Source organism: Marmota monax, unplaced genomic scaffold, assembly GCF_021218885.2.
Source record: "Marmota monax isolate L192 unplaced genomic scaffold, Marmota_monax_Labrador192_F-V1.1 WCK01_AAM20220418_F8-fsc00148, whole genome shotgun sequence".
Taxonomy (NCBI): domain Eukaryota; kingdom Metazoa; phylum Chordata; class Mammalia; order Rodentia; family Sciuridae; genus Marmota; species Marmota monax.
Window position 1 is genome coordinate 1722205 of NW_026693034.1, and position 10655 is coordinate 1732859.

Genomic DNA, 10655 nt, shown 5'->3' on the forward strand with positions numbered 1-10655 from the left:
AAGGAAACCAATATCTGGCATGTGGCACAGTAAGTAAAAGATCCATCGACTTTCTGCTCATCTCTCTGGGAGAAAAAGAAGGAAAGCAAAGGTCTAGAAAAGAGACACAGTGACCCTCTTGTGCTTCTACTTTTATCAGGAAGCTCCATGTTTTGCATTTAAGGAAGCTGGGGAATGCTCACTCACAGGTGGGAAGAGACTGGCTACTTACAGCATTGTTGGCTGGATAAAGGCCCTGCCTCCTAATCCTGTGGTAGTTAATTAAAGTACACCCCAACAACACATCATTCTACAATCACAAAGCAAGTTTTGTTATTATTTGAGCAAGTCCAAATGTTAAAAAAAAAACATTTTTTTCCCCTTTGCACAGAGCAGGGGTTAAGGTACACATTCTTCAGAGGGCATCTAATGGAAACTACTCCACCACTCATCTCATCATTTATACCTTTGCCCTGTACTTCCCTTGAAGACTTCCAGTTGTACATTTTATAAAACAAAGTCCTGTTGTCCTGTTGGCTTTGGTAAGTTTCACCCAGGAGTCAGAAAACTGAGCCTTTGGCACAATTTGGGATTAGATCTCTAAGATAAGAAGTGATACCTTTCGGCATTTCTATAGCTGTTCTCACATGTGTGCAGCCTTTTCCAAATTTTCCTCCATGCCAAGTCATCACTTGGAAGACCCTCTGACAGTGTGTGTCCTGCCAGGAAGCTCTGGCAGTGTGTGTCCTACAGACACCTAAGGTCCATATACTGAAGAATATGGAGTCAGTTTAATACTGGGTGAGCTGTACTCCTGGAATACTTTTAAATACCCTGCACCCAGCAAATACTCTAAAGGTTTACAGAGCTTAACTGGATCAAATGGGGGCATCTGGGAGGGTCCAGTCTGTGGGGCACCGGAGGAGGCTGGTTCCAGCCAGTGAAAGCCAATTATTAAATCTTCAGGAGTTTTGCATGCCAGTTGTCAAACACAGCCATCGTTAAAAATTAAATTATATATGGGGCTGGGATTGTGGCTCAGCAGTAGAGCGCTTGCCTCATATGTGTGAGTCACTGGGTTCCATCCTCAGCACCACATAAAAATAAATAAAAAAATAAAGGTATTGTGTCCATCTACAACTAAAACAAATCAATTAAAAATTAAAAAAATAAAATAAAATTATATAGCCAGACACAGCAACTTGGAAGGCTGAGGCAGGAGAATGACACATTTGAGGCCAGCCTTGGTAACTTGGTGAGACCCTAATTGAAAAAATAGAGAAGTGCTAGGGATGTAGTTCAGTGGGTTCAATTCATGGGTTCAATGCCTGGGTTCAATTCTTAGTACGACAGGAAAACATAAATTATATAAATTTGCAATTAAATAAATTATATTAAAACAAAGGTAATGAAAAGAAGTGCTTCCAGAATGGAAAGCTGGCAGATATTGTCAAAATCAACTTTTCAGAACTCTAGAAATATGCCAGAGGTTTGCAACAACCCAAGTCAATTTATTAAAGAAAATGGCTGGATTTTGGTAACAGCAATGAGTTTCACAGCATTTTTCACTTGCCCAGTCCCATTTTTCTCTCCTCATCTGTATGATAGCCCTGGAAATGAGCAGCGTCACCACAGTGATAACCGTGAAAACAAGCAGGTTACTGGTCCTGGAATGGGAAGCATAGGTTTGGAACTCCTGCAAAAGCCTTATCCCCAGAGAATTGTGGCTGTTCCAGAGCACCCTAGAGGGGCACGGTTTTCCAGGCTTCTCCTTATTTGATAAGACTCAGAAATTCCTATCCCCAGTTTGTTGAAAATAATCAGCAGCCGTCATCTAACATGGCAGCTGCCTGAGCCAGTAACACCGGTTGGCTGGTCAAAAAAACTTAAAAAAAAGATTGATATGTTAATAGGAGCCTTGAAAAGCTCCACCATATTGCTGGAAATCTAGAAAGCCATGCACCTCTTCAGGACTGTGAATACACCCAGGAAAGGTATGAGAAGGCCTTCATTTCTCATCCTGGCTGATCTTGCAACTATATAAGCAGAAAAAATTAAGACGGGGCCAACTTTTAGACTGCAAGAGCATTCCCTAACCCCTATACCACATGCCACACATACCACACCAGGGACATGTATTGGTTCAAAGTATTTAAAGAAATCTCTGTATAATCATTAACTGACCACTAAGTTAACAGAGACTTCGGGGGCCATATACAAATTTAAAAAGTAGAGACCTTATAGAATTAATCCAGGAAAGTCACTTTAAAAAGTAAATGGTGGCACCAGGCATAGTGATACATGCCTGTGATCCCAGTGGCTCAGGAGGCTGAGGCAGGAGGATGGCGAGTTCAAAGCCAGCCTCAGCAAAAGTGAGGTGCTAAGCGACTCAGTGAGATCCCATCTCTAAATAAAACACAAAATAGGGCTGGGGATGTGGGTCAGTGGTCAAGTGCCCCTGAGTTCAATCCCCAGTACACGTCCCCACTAAAAAATGAATAGTGGCAGCAGCAGAAAGAAAAACACAGAACTGGGGGGGAGGGAGGTATCAAGGAATATTGATTTCCAGAGCTTCCACATTATATGATTGAAAATGTCCAGTTTTATACATTGGAGAAGAGAGAGCCTCTTCAACAAATGGTGCTGGGAAAACTGGAAATCCATATGTAACAAAATGAAATTAGACCCCCCTCTCTCACCCTGCACAGAACTCAATTGAAAGTGGATCAAAGACCAAAGCAGTAGACCAGAGACCCTACTCCTACTAGAAGAAAATGTAGGCCAAATTTGCCATCATATTGGCTCAGGAACCAAATTCCTCAACAAGATTCCTAAAGCACAAGTAAAATCAAGAATCGATAAATGGGATGAAGCTAAAAAGCTTCTTCACAGCTAAGGAAACAAACAAGAATGTGAAGAAAGAGCCTATAGAAGGGGAGAAAATCTTTGCCACCTGCACTTCAGGTAAAGCATTAATCTCCAGGATATGTAGAGAACTCAAAAAACTTGACCCAAAAATACCCAAATAACCCAATAAATAAATGGGCAAAGGAACTGAATAGACACTTCACAGAAGAAGAAATACAAAAAATCAGTCAATAAATATCTGAAAAAAATATTTAATATCCTAGCAAGTAGAGAAATGCAAATTAAAACTACACTGAGATTCTATCTAACTCCAGACAGAATGGCAATTATCAAGAATACAAGTAACGATAAATGTTGGAAAGAATGTGGGAAAAAGTACACTCATACATTGCTGGTGAGGCTGCAAATTTATGCAATTACTCTGGAAGCAGTATGGAGATCCCTCAGAAAACTTGGAATGGAACCACTATTTGACCCAGATATCCCACTCCTTGGTTTATACCCAAAGGACTTAAAATCAGCCTACTACAATGATGTGGCCACATCAAGGTTTATAGCAGCTCCATTCACAGTAGCTAAGCTAGGGAACCAAACTAGATGCCTTCAACAGATGAATGGGTAAAGAAAATGTGGTACTTTTACACAATGAACTAATTCAGCCATAAAGAAATGAACTTATGGCATTTGTGGGTAAATGGATGGAACTGGAAACTATCATGCTAAGTGAAATAAGCCAATCCCAAAAAACCAAAAGCCAAATGTTCTCTCTGATGTGCAGATGCTTACTCACAATAGACTGGGGGGAGCAAAGGGGAGGTTCACCAGATTGAGCACAGGGGAGTTGGAGGTGGGAATAGGAAAGACAGAAGAATGAATTGGACATAACTTTTCTATGTTCATATATGAGTACATGACTAGTGAAGCTCCACATCATGTATGACCATAAAAATGGAAAGTTTTATTCCATGTATGTATGTCAAAATACTTTCTACTATCATGTATAACTAAAAAGAACAAGTAAAATCAATCAGTCGCCAGTTTTCAAAGAGTTAAAGACATGCAAAGGAAATGGTAAAATATGATCTATACACAGGATGGATTTCAATAAAACTGAGGAGCATGGTGGTACACCTGTAGTTAAAACTACTTGGGAATCTGAGATGGGAGGATCTCTTGAGTTCAGCAGTTCAAGACCAGTGTGGCCAACATAGATCCTGCTTAAAAAGGCGGAGTGCGGTACACCTGTAATCCCTTCTGCTTAGGAGGCTAAAGGATCACAAGAAGGATCACAAGTTCAAGGCCAGCCTGGCGACTTAGTGAGACCCTGCCTCTAAATAAAATAAAAAAGGGCTGGGAATGTAGCTCAGTGATAGAACACCTGCACAGCACATGCGAGGCTCCGAGAGTTCAATCCCCCGTGCTGCAAAGACAAAAACAAAACGAAATGTTCCTTGAGGAAGCTGAGAAGCCTTTAAAGACAAAGGCTTTAAATCATTTTCATAAATGTCTAAATAATTAAATGTCTGTCGAAAGACAATAAAGAAGACTTCAAGAAGTAGCAAGAGACTTCAGGTTTGTGGCTCAGAAGACTTACTATTGTTAAGGCAATACTTTCCAAATGATCTGCTGATCTAACGTGATCCCCACCAAAATTCTATAATTATTTTTTTTTTATAAATTAAGACTCTAGTCCTAAAAGTTACATGGAAATTTGGGGGTCCCAGAATAGTCAAAACAAACTTGGGGAGCGGGGAATAAAGAAAAAATGTTGAAGGAATCACACTTTGTGATTTAAAAATGTGGTATGAAGAATAGAAGTCCAGTGGATTAGACAAAGGAGAATAAAGGGGAAGGAGGAGGATAGGAATAAAGACAGTGGAATGAATCTGACATTACTTTCCTATGTACACATATGAATACACCACAGTGAATCTCAACACTGTGTATTTCCACAAGACTGGGATCCCAATTAGAAATAAGATATACTCCGTGTTTGTATAAATATGTCAAAATAGACTATACCCTCATGTATAATTAAAAATAACAAATAAAAAAATTAAAATGTACTATAAAACTATGGTTATCCAAACAGTATGACACTAGCATATGTAGTTCAAACAATATAATTGGGGATCTAGAAATAAACCTCAATGTTTACAGTCAATTGATTTTCAATAAGAATGCCAAAACAATTCAATGGGAAAGAATAGTTTTTCAACAAATTCTATGGGGTAGTGGATATCCACAGGTAAAAGGATTGTGGACCCCTATCTAACACCACATGCAAAAATTAACTCAAGATGAATCAAGAACCAAGCACTAAAATTATGAAACTCTTAGAAAAAAATATAGGCACAAATCTTCACAACCTTGGATTAGGTGATGTTTTCAGTGAAGGACATAAGCACAAGTAAACAGAGAAAAGTTGACAGATTTGATTTCATCAAAATTAAAAATATCTGTGCTTGTTATTCACCATCAAAAAGTAAAAGGACAACCCACAAAATGGGGCAAAATATTTGAAAATCATGTATCTGATATTTGCATCTAGAATCTATTAAAAAAAAACTCTAACAACTCAATAACAAGAAGGCAAAGAACTCAATTAACTATTGGGCAAAAGATATGAACACACATTTCTTCAAAGAACATACACAAAATAACAAGAAAAAATAAAACAACGTTCAATCCTCAGGCACCAGGGAAATGCAAATCAATGCCACTTCAAACCCACTAGGATGAGTTTTTTAAATACCCCCCCCAAAAAAGTGGCAAGATATGAGTGTTGGCAAAAAGATGGAGAAATTGGAACTCATTACTGATAGGCACCTACATCAGTGGCCCAGATGCTTTGGAAGACTGGCAGTTCCTTAAAAGTTAAACAGAGTGTTCCCATCTTACCCAACAGTTCCACTTCCACATATATTTTTCATAGTATTGAATACATATGTGCATATGAAATCTTGCCCACAAATGTTCAAAACAGAATTATTCATAACAGCCAAGAAGTGGAAGGAACCCAAATGTCTATCAACTGAGGGACGGATTAGCAAAACATGGTATATCCTTATAATGGAATATTACTCAGCAGTAAAGGAATGAAATATAAATAAATACTATTCACTTGGTACTGTTATTTCAGACCACGAGTAAAATGACAACCCACAAAATAGGGGAAAATCTCTCCAAATCACATATCTAATAAAGAACTTGTGTTCAGATATATGAACAGCTCTTTTAATTCATAAAAATAAAAATAACTTATTTTTTCAATGGATCTAAATGGGCAGTTCTCCAAAGAAGATATTCAGTTGGGCATGGTGGTGCCTGCTTATCGCCCCATTGACTCAGGAGGAGCACAAATTTGAGGCCAGTCTAGGAAACTTAGGAACACCCTGTCTCAACATAAAAAATAAAAAGGGCCAGGAACATACTCAGCGGTAGAGGGCCCCTAGGTTCCATCCCCACAAAAATGAAATAAAATACCACAAAAATGATCACAATAATTAAATAAAATAAAATGGGCTGAGGATGTAACTCAGTGGTAGAGCAGCCCTGGGTTCAAACCCCAGTACCCACCCCCACAAGCACCAAAAAAAAAAAAAAAAAAGCACACGCATTTCCTCAAAATGTTATCCATAGAGTCACCTTATAATTCAGCAAGTCCATTTCTAGGTTTATGCAAAATAGGAATGAAAACAGAAATCTAAACACTTGTACTTGAATATTCACGGAAACATTATTCACAATAGCCAAAAGTCAGTCAGCTGCCCATCAACTGGTGACTAGGATTAACAAAATACGATATAACCATATTAATGGAATCTTCCTTGGCAATAAAAAAGAATGAATTGCCGACCCATGCTACAACAGGAACAAACCTTGAAAACATTATGCTAAGTGAAAAAAGCCACTAGTATTCATTTTTATGAATTGCCCAGACAAGGCGAATCAAGAGACAAAGTTGATTGGTTGATGCCAGAGACTGAGTAGGGCAAGGAACGGGAAGTGACTGCTAATAGGAGTAGGATTTGTTTTTATAAAGTGACAAAAATATTATAAAATTAAATAATGGTGATCGTTGTACAACTCTATAACAGCACTAAAGGCCTCTTTTAAGGGGTGTGTTTTACAGTCTGTGAATTATATTTCAATAAAATTGTTATTTAAAAAGAAAAATAATTGATTCCTAATTATTTTTTACTACATTTTATTGTTACCTGTGCTCTTGAGATTATTTGCACCTGTTGTTTCTGTACAATGGAAATTATAATACTGTGCCTCTTCCCAACTCCAAGTTCAGTGACGTCTGTAGCTTGAAATTAGCCCTGGTGTGACTGTTTAAACCAAAGAAATTGCCAAACACACTACTAACCAAGGCGCTTTCCTCCCAGAGAGCCATTTGTATTTCTTTTTCTCCCTGTTTACTATTTACCAGCAGTACACTGGTGGTCTTGCCATGAATACCCTCCACAAAGTCTTTATGATCACTCTTGCTTGATTTGAATCTGTGCTGCGGTTGTATTGCTTTAACCCAGCCTTTGGCAAATAGGGAGACCAAGGAGGGTCAGAGTCATCTGGCTCTCCCTAGTTCTCCACCAATCAAAGGCCACTTACTGCTTTCTGGATGGCAGCTGACATTATCCTCAGAATGGGTTGGCTGTCTGTCATGGGCCTTTGTGTGACATCCCCACATACTCTTGCCTCCTAAAGCCTCTGACTCAGGGACAGCTCATCAGCATCTGTCAGAGCCCTGAGCCACCTCCCATTGTAGAGGTGGGGAGACCCAGTCTTAGTAAAGTTAATGTCTAATAGAATAAGACTTTTAACATATGTAGTTTATACTGCAATATAATGATGCTATCCATAAGATAATGACAGGATTTATAAAATAAGTACACAGACAATAGGACTCAGGAATGGAATACCACATTTTTAATGTATATTTTTATTAGTTGTTGATGGACCTTTATTTTATTTTCTTATTTATATATGGTGCTGAGAATTGTACCCAGTGCCTCATGTATGCTAGGCAAGCGCTCTACCACTGAGCCACCATCCCAGTGGTGGAATACCACTTTTAAAATTGCATCTTCAACAGATTTTTTTTTCAGGCTCATTAGCATGTGTGCCTTCACTTGGAGGTAAGTTCTATTTAACAATGACGTACAGATCACTTTTGATGTGTCAGACACTGCTCTAAGCATTTTATAAGTAATAATGCTTTCATCTTTATCTAATTTTAGAGTATTTTCATCACTCACAAAAGAAACTCTGTACCTGTTAACAGACATTCCTTATTCTCCCAACCCCTGGCAACCCTGAATTACTTCCTGCTTCTGTCCAGAATTTATATAATTATTTAAGTGTATTATATAATTATATAATATACTATATTTAAGTATATGTTAATTATATAATATACCATATAATATATAATATACCATATATAATATATACATGATATATATGATATACCATATATAATATATAATATACCATATTTAAGTATATTATATAATTATATAATAAACTTAATTATATCAATTATGGATAATTTACATAAATGAAATCGTACAGTATTTGGCATTTATTTTTATTTTTAATTTTTTTTTTTTGTGAATGGTCTAGTCTATTGTCATTTCTGTGTTGTAGATGAGAATACAGAAACAGAGAAGTTAAATCACCTTGGTCAATGCCACCCAGCAGTAGTAGAATCCAAACTCAAGCAGCCTGACGCCAGAGTTCTTGCTAAGTCTCAGAATCAAAATTGAATAATTTCAAAGGTAGACACTGAAGGTCTTTTGTGAATATGAGGTGTGGACCAAATTGTTCCATGTGGGACTCTCCGATGAGAGATTAACAGTTTGCCTTCTCCTGGGGCCAGAGGTGGGGAAGGCAAGAATGGCAGAGAGGGAACAAGTTTTCCCCTGAAGGAGTAGTTGCTCAATCAACCTTTGTCTCTTGACAGAGATAGAATCTCTCCTGGGATAAGCACCTGCATTTTAAATTCCTGTGGCCTGCCCAGCAGCTGAATCCCTTACCACGTGGAGAAAGCCCCATGATACAGTCTTGGTGCACTGCAGAAACTGAGGGCCAAACGTGCCCTCTGGTCCCCAAACCAGGCACAGGCACCCCCCCCCCAGGGTGTGAGCTGTCACACTAGCCTGCAGTGCAACCCCCATAGCAGAACCTGGTGACCATCCTCCTGCTCTGCCTCCTTGGGTACTGCAAGTGTTCTGAGCCCAAGGTCCCCAGCTCCGCCATGCCTGTTCTCTGCTCTCCAGGTATTTCTCAACCTTCTCCAAGCACTTCCCCACCTTGCCCAGGTTCTTGGAGGGTCAGAAGCGACTCATAACCAACTCTCAGCTGCTTTGAGCTTCTGCAGAGACCCTTGGTCACTGCTTCTTCCCATGGGTAAGCCAGTGTCTCAGGGCTGCCCCTGGGCCAGGCCCCTGGAGAAACCCTGTCCCATGTCATCCTCATTGAAATATTCATGAAGCATTGATTACCTGTCCATCACTGTTCTGGGCACTGGCGAAACCACTGTGGACAAGATAGCCTCAGTCCTTGTCCTCCTGGTGCTAGTGCTCTGGCTGGGGACCAAAATCAGACAACTGATTACACAAGGCACCATGAATGCACTATTGTGATCTGCTAGGTGGCAAAGAATAGGTATGCAGGGCACCTGACATGGCCCAGGTGATCATGGAGGGCTTCTCTAAGGAGGTGATGTTTGATCTGCACTCCTGTAGATGAATAGGAGGTAATTAAATAAAGGAAGGAGGGAGGGAGAGTTTCCGATAGAGGAAAGAGAGTAGGTCTGAGCATGTTGTCTGTGGTGCGTTAAAGTGGAGGCTGTCAGCGTCTGGTGGAAGGACCCAGGAAAGAAAGGAAGAGTTGGGTAGGTGACGGAGCTTGGGGCATGAACAGGGAGGTGGATGGCAGAGTCAGGCCAGAAGCGTGGTGTAGAGACCAGGCTTGGGGTGATGTGGGGTGATGTGAGGTCAGGCTCTGACTCCTCCCACTTCCTTCCCAGGACAAAAGGTGGTGGCGCTTCCCTGGAGTCAGGTGGGAAGGGAACATCTTCCTGGGGCCCTCTAGTCTGTGGTCTGTGGTCTGTGGCCCTGGGGGGCGGGGGGGAGGCTTTAGCAGGTCAGGTCCATGTGGCAGCCAGGAGCTGGGAGAGGTCCCTGCTCTGCTTGTCATTGCTGGTCTCTGTGGACCTGGGGCTTTTCTTGCACAGGGCTCGGGTTCTCTGCACATCTGCCCTTTCCCAATCCTTCTGTCACTGGAGAAAAGATGTTGCTGGAAGAGGGTTCTCAATGGGGGAGGGAACTCAACTTAGGAAATCGGGGTCCTTGGCATATGTGATGGAAAAGAATTTCAGCACCCATCAGTGGAGATTTACTTAGAAAAGCAAAGAATCCACATTCAAGGGAGACCGTAGGTCAGCTGGAGGGTGAGGGGTGCATTTTGGGGGTTCCCAACTCCACTTTTAAAGGACACTTGGTGAGGGGTGGGCAGTGGAAGGTCTGTGAGGATGACATGGGTCTGGTGATCACAAGACAGTTTATGGAGGTTCTCAGGATTCTTAACCTGCTGTGGTTTTCATTATCTGGTCAGTAGATAACACTACAAAGTCCCCTAATTACAGGTTTCTTAAAATGTTGCATCTCCCTTTGCCTAATTTATTTATTGCATAGGCTTATTAACAGTGCACAAGGTCATTATCATAACAGTAACTTTAAGATTTATAGATTTCCCAGAAACTTGGGAGTGACAGGCCTGGGAAGATACCTGGGAGC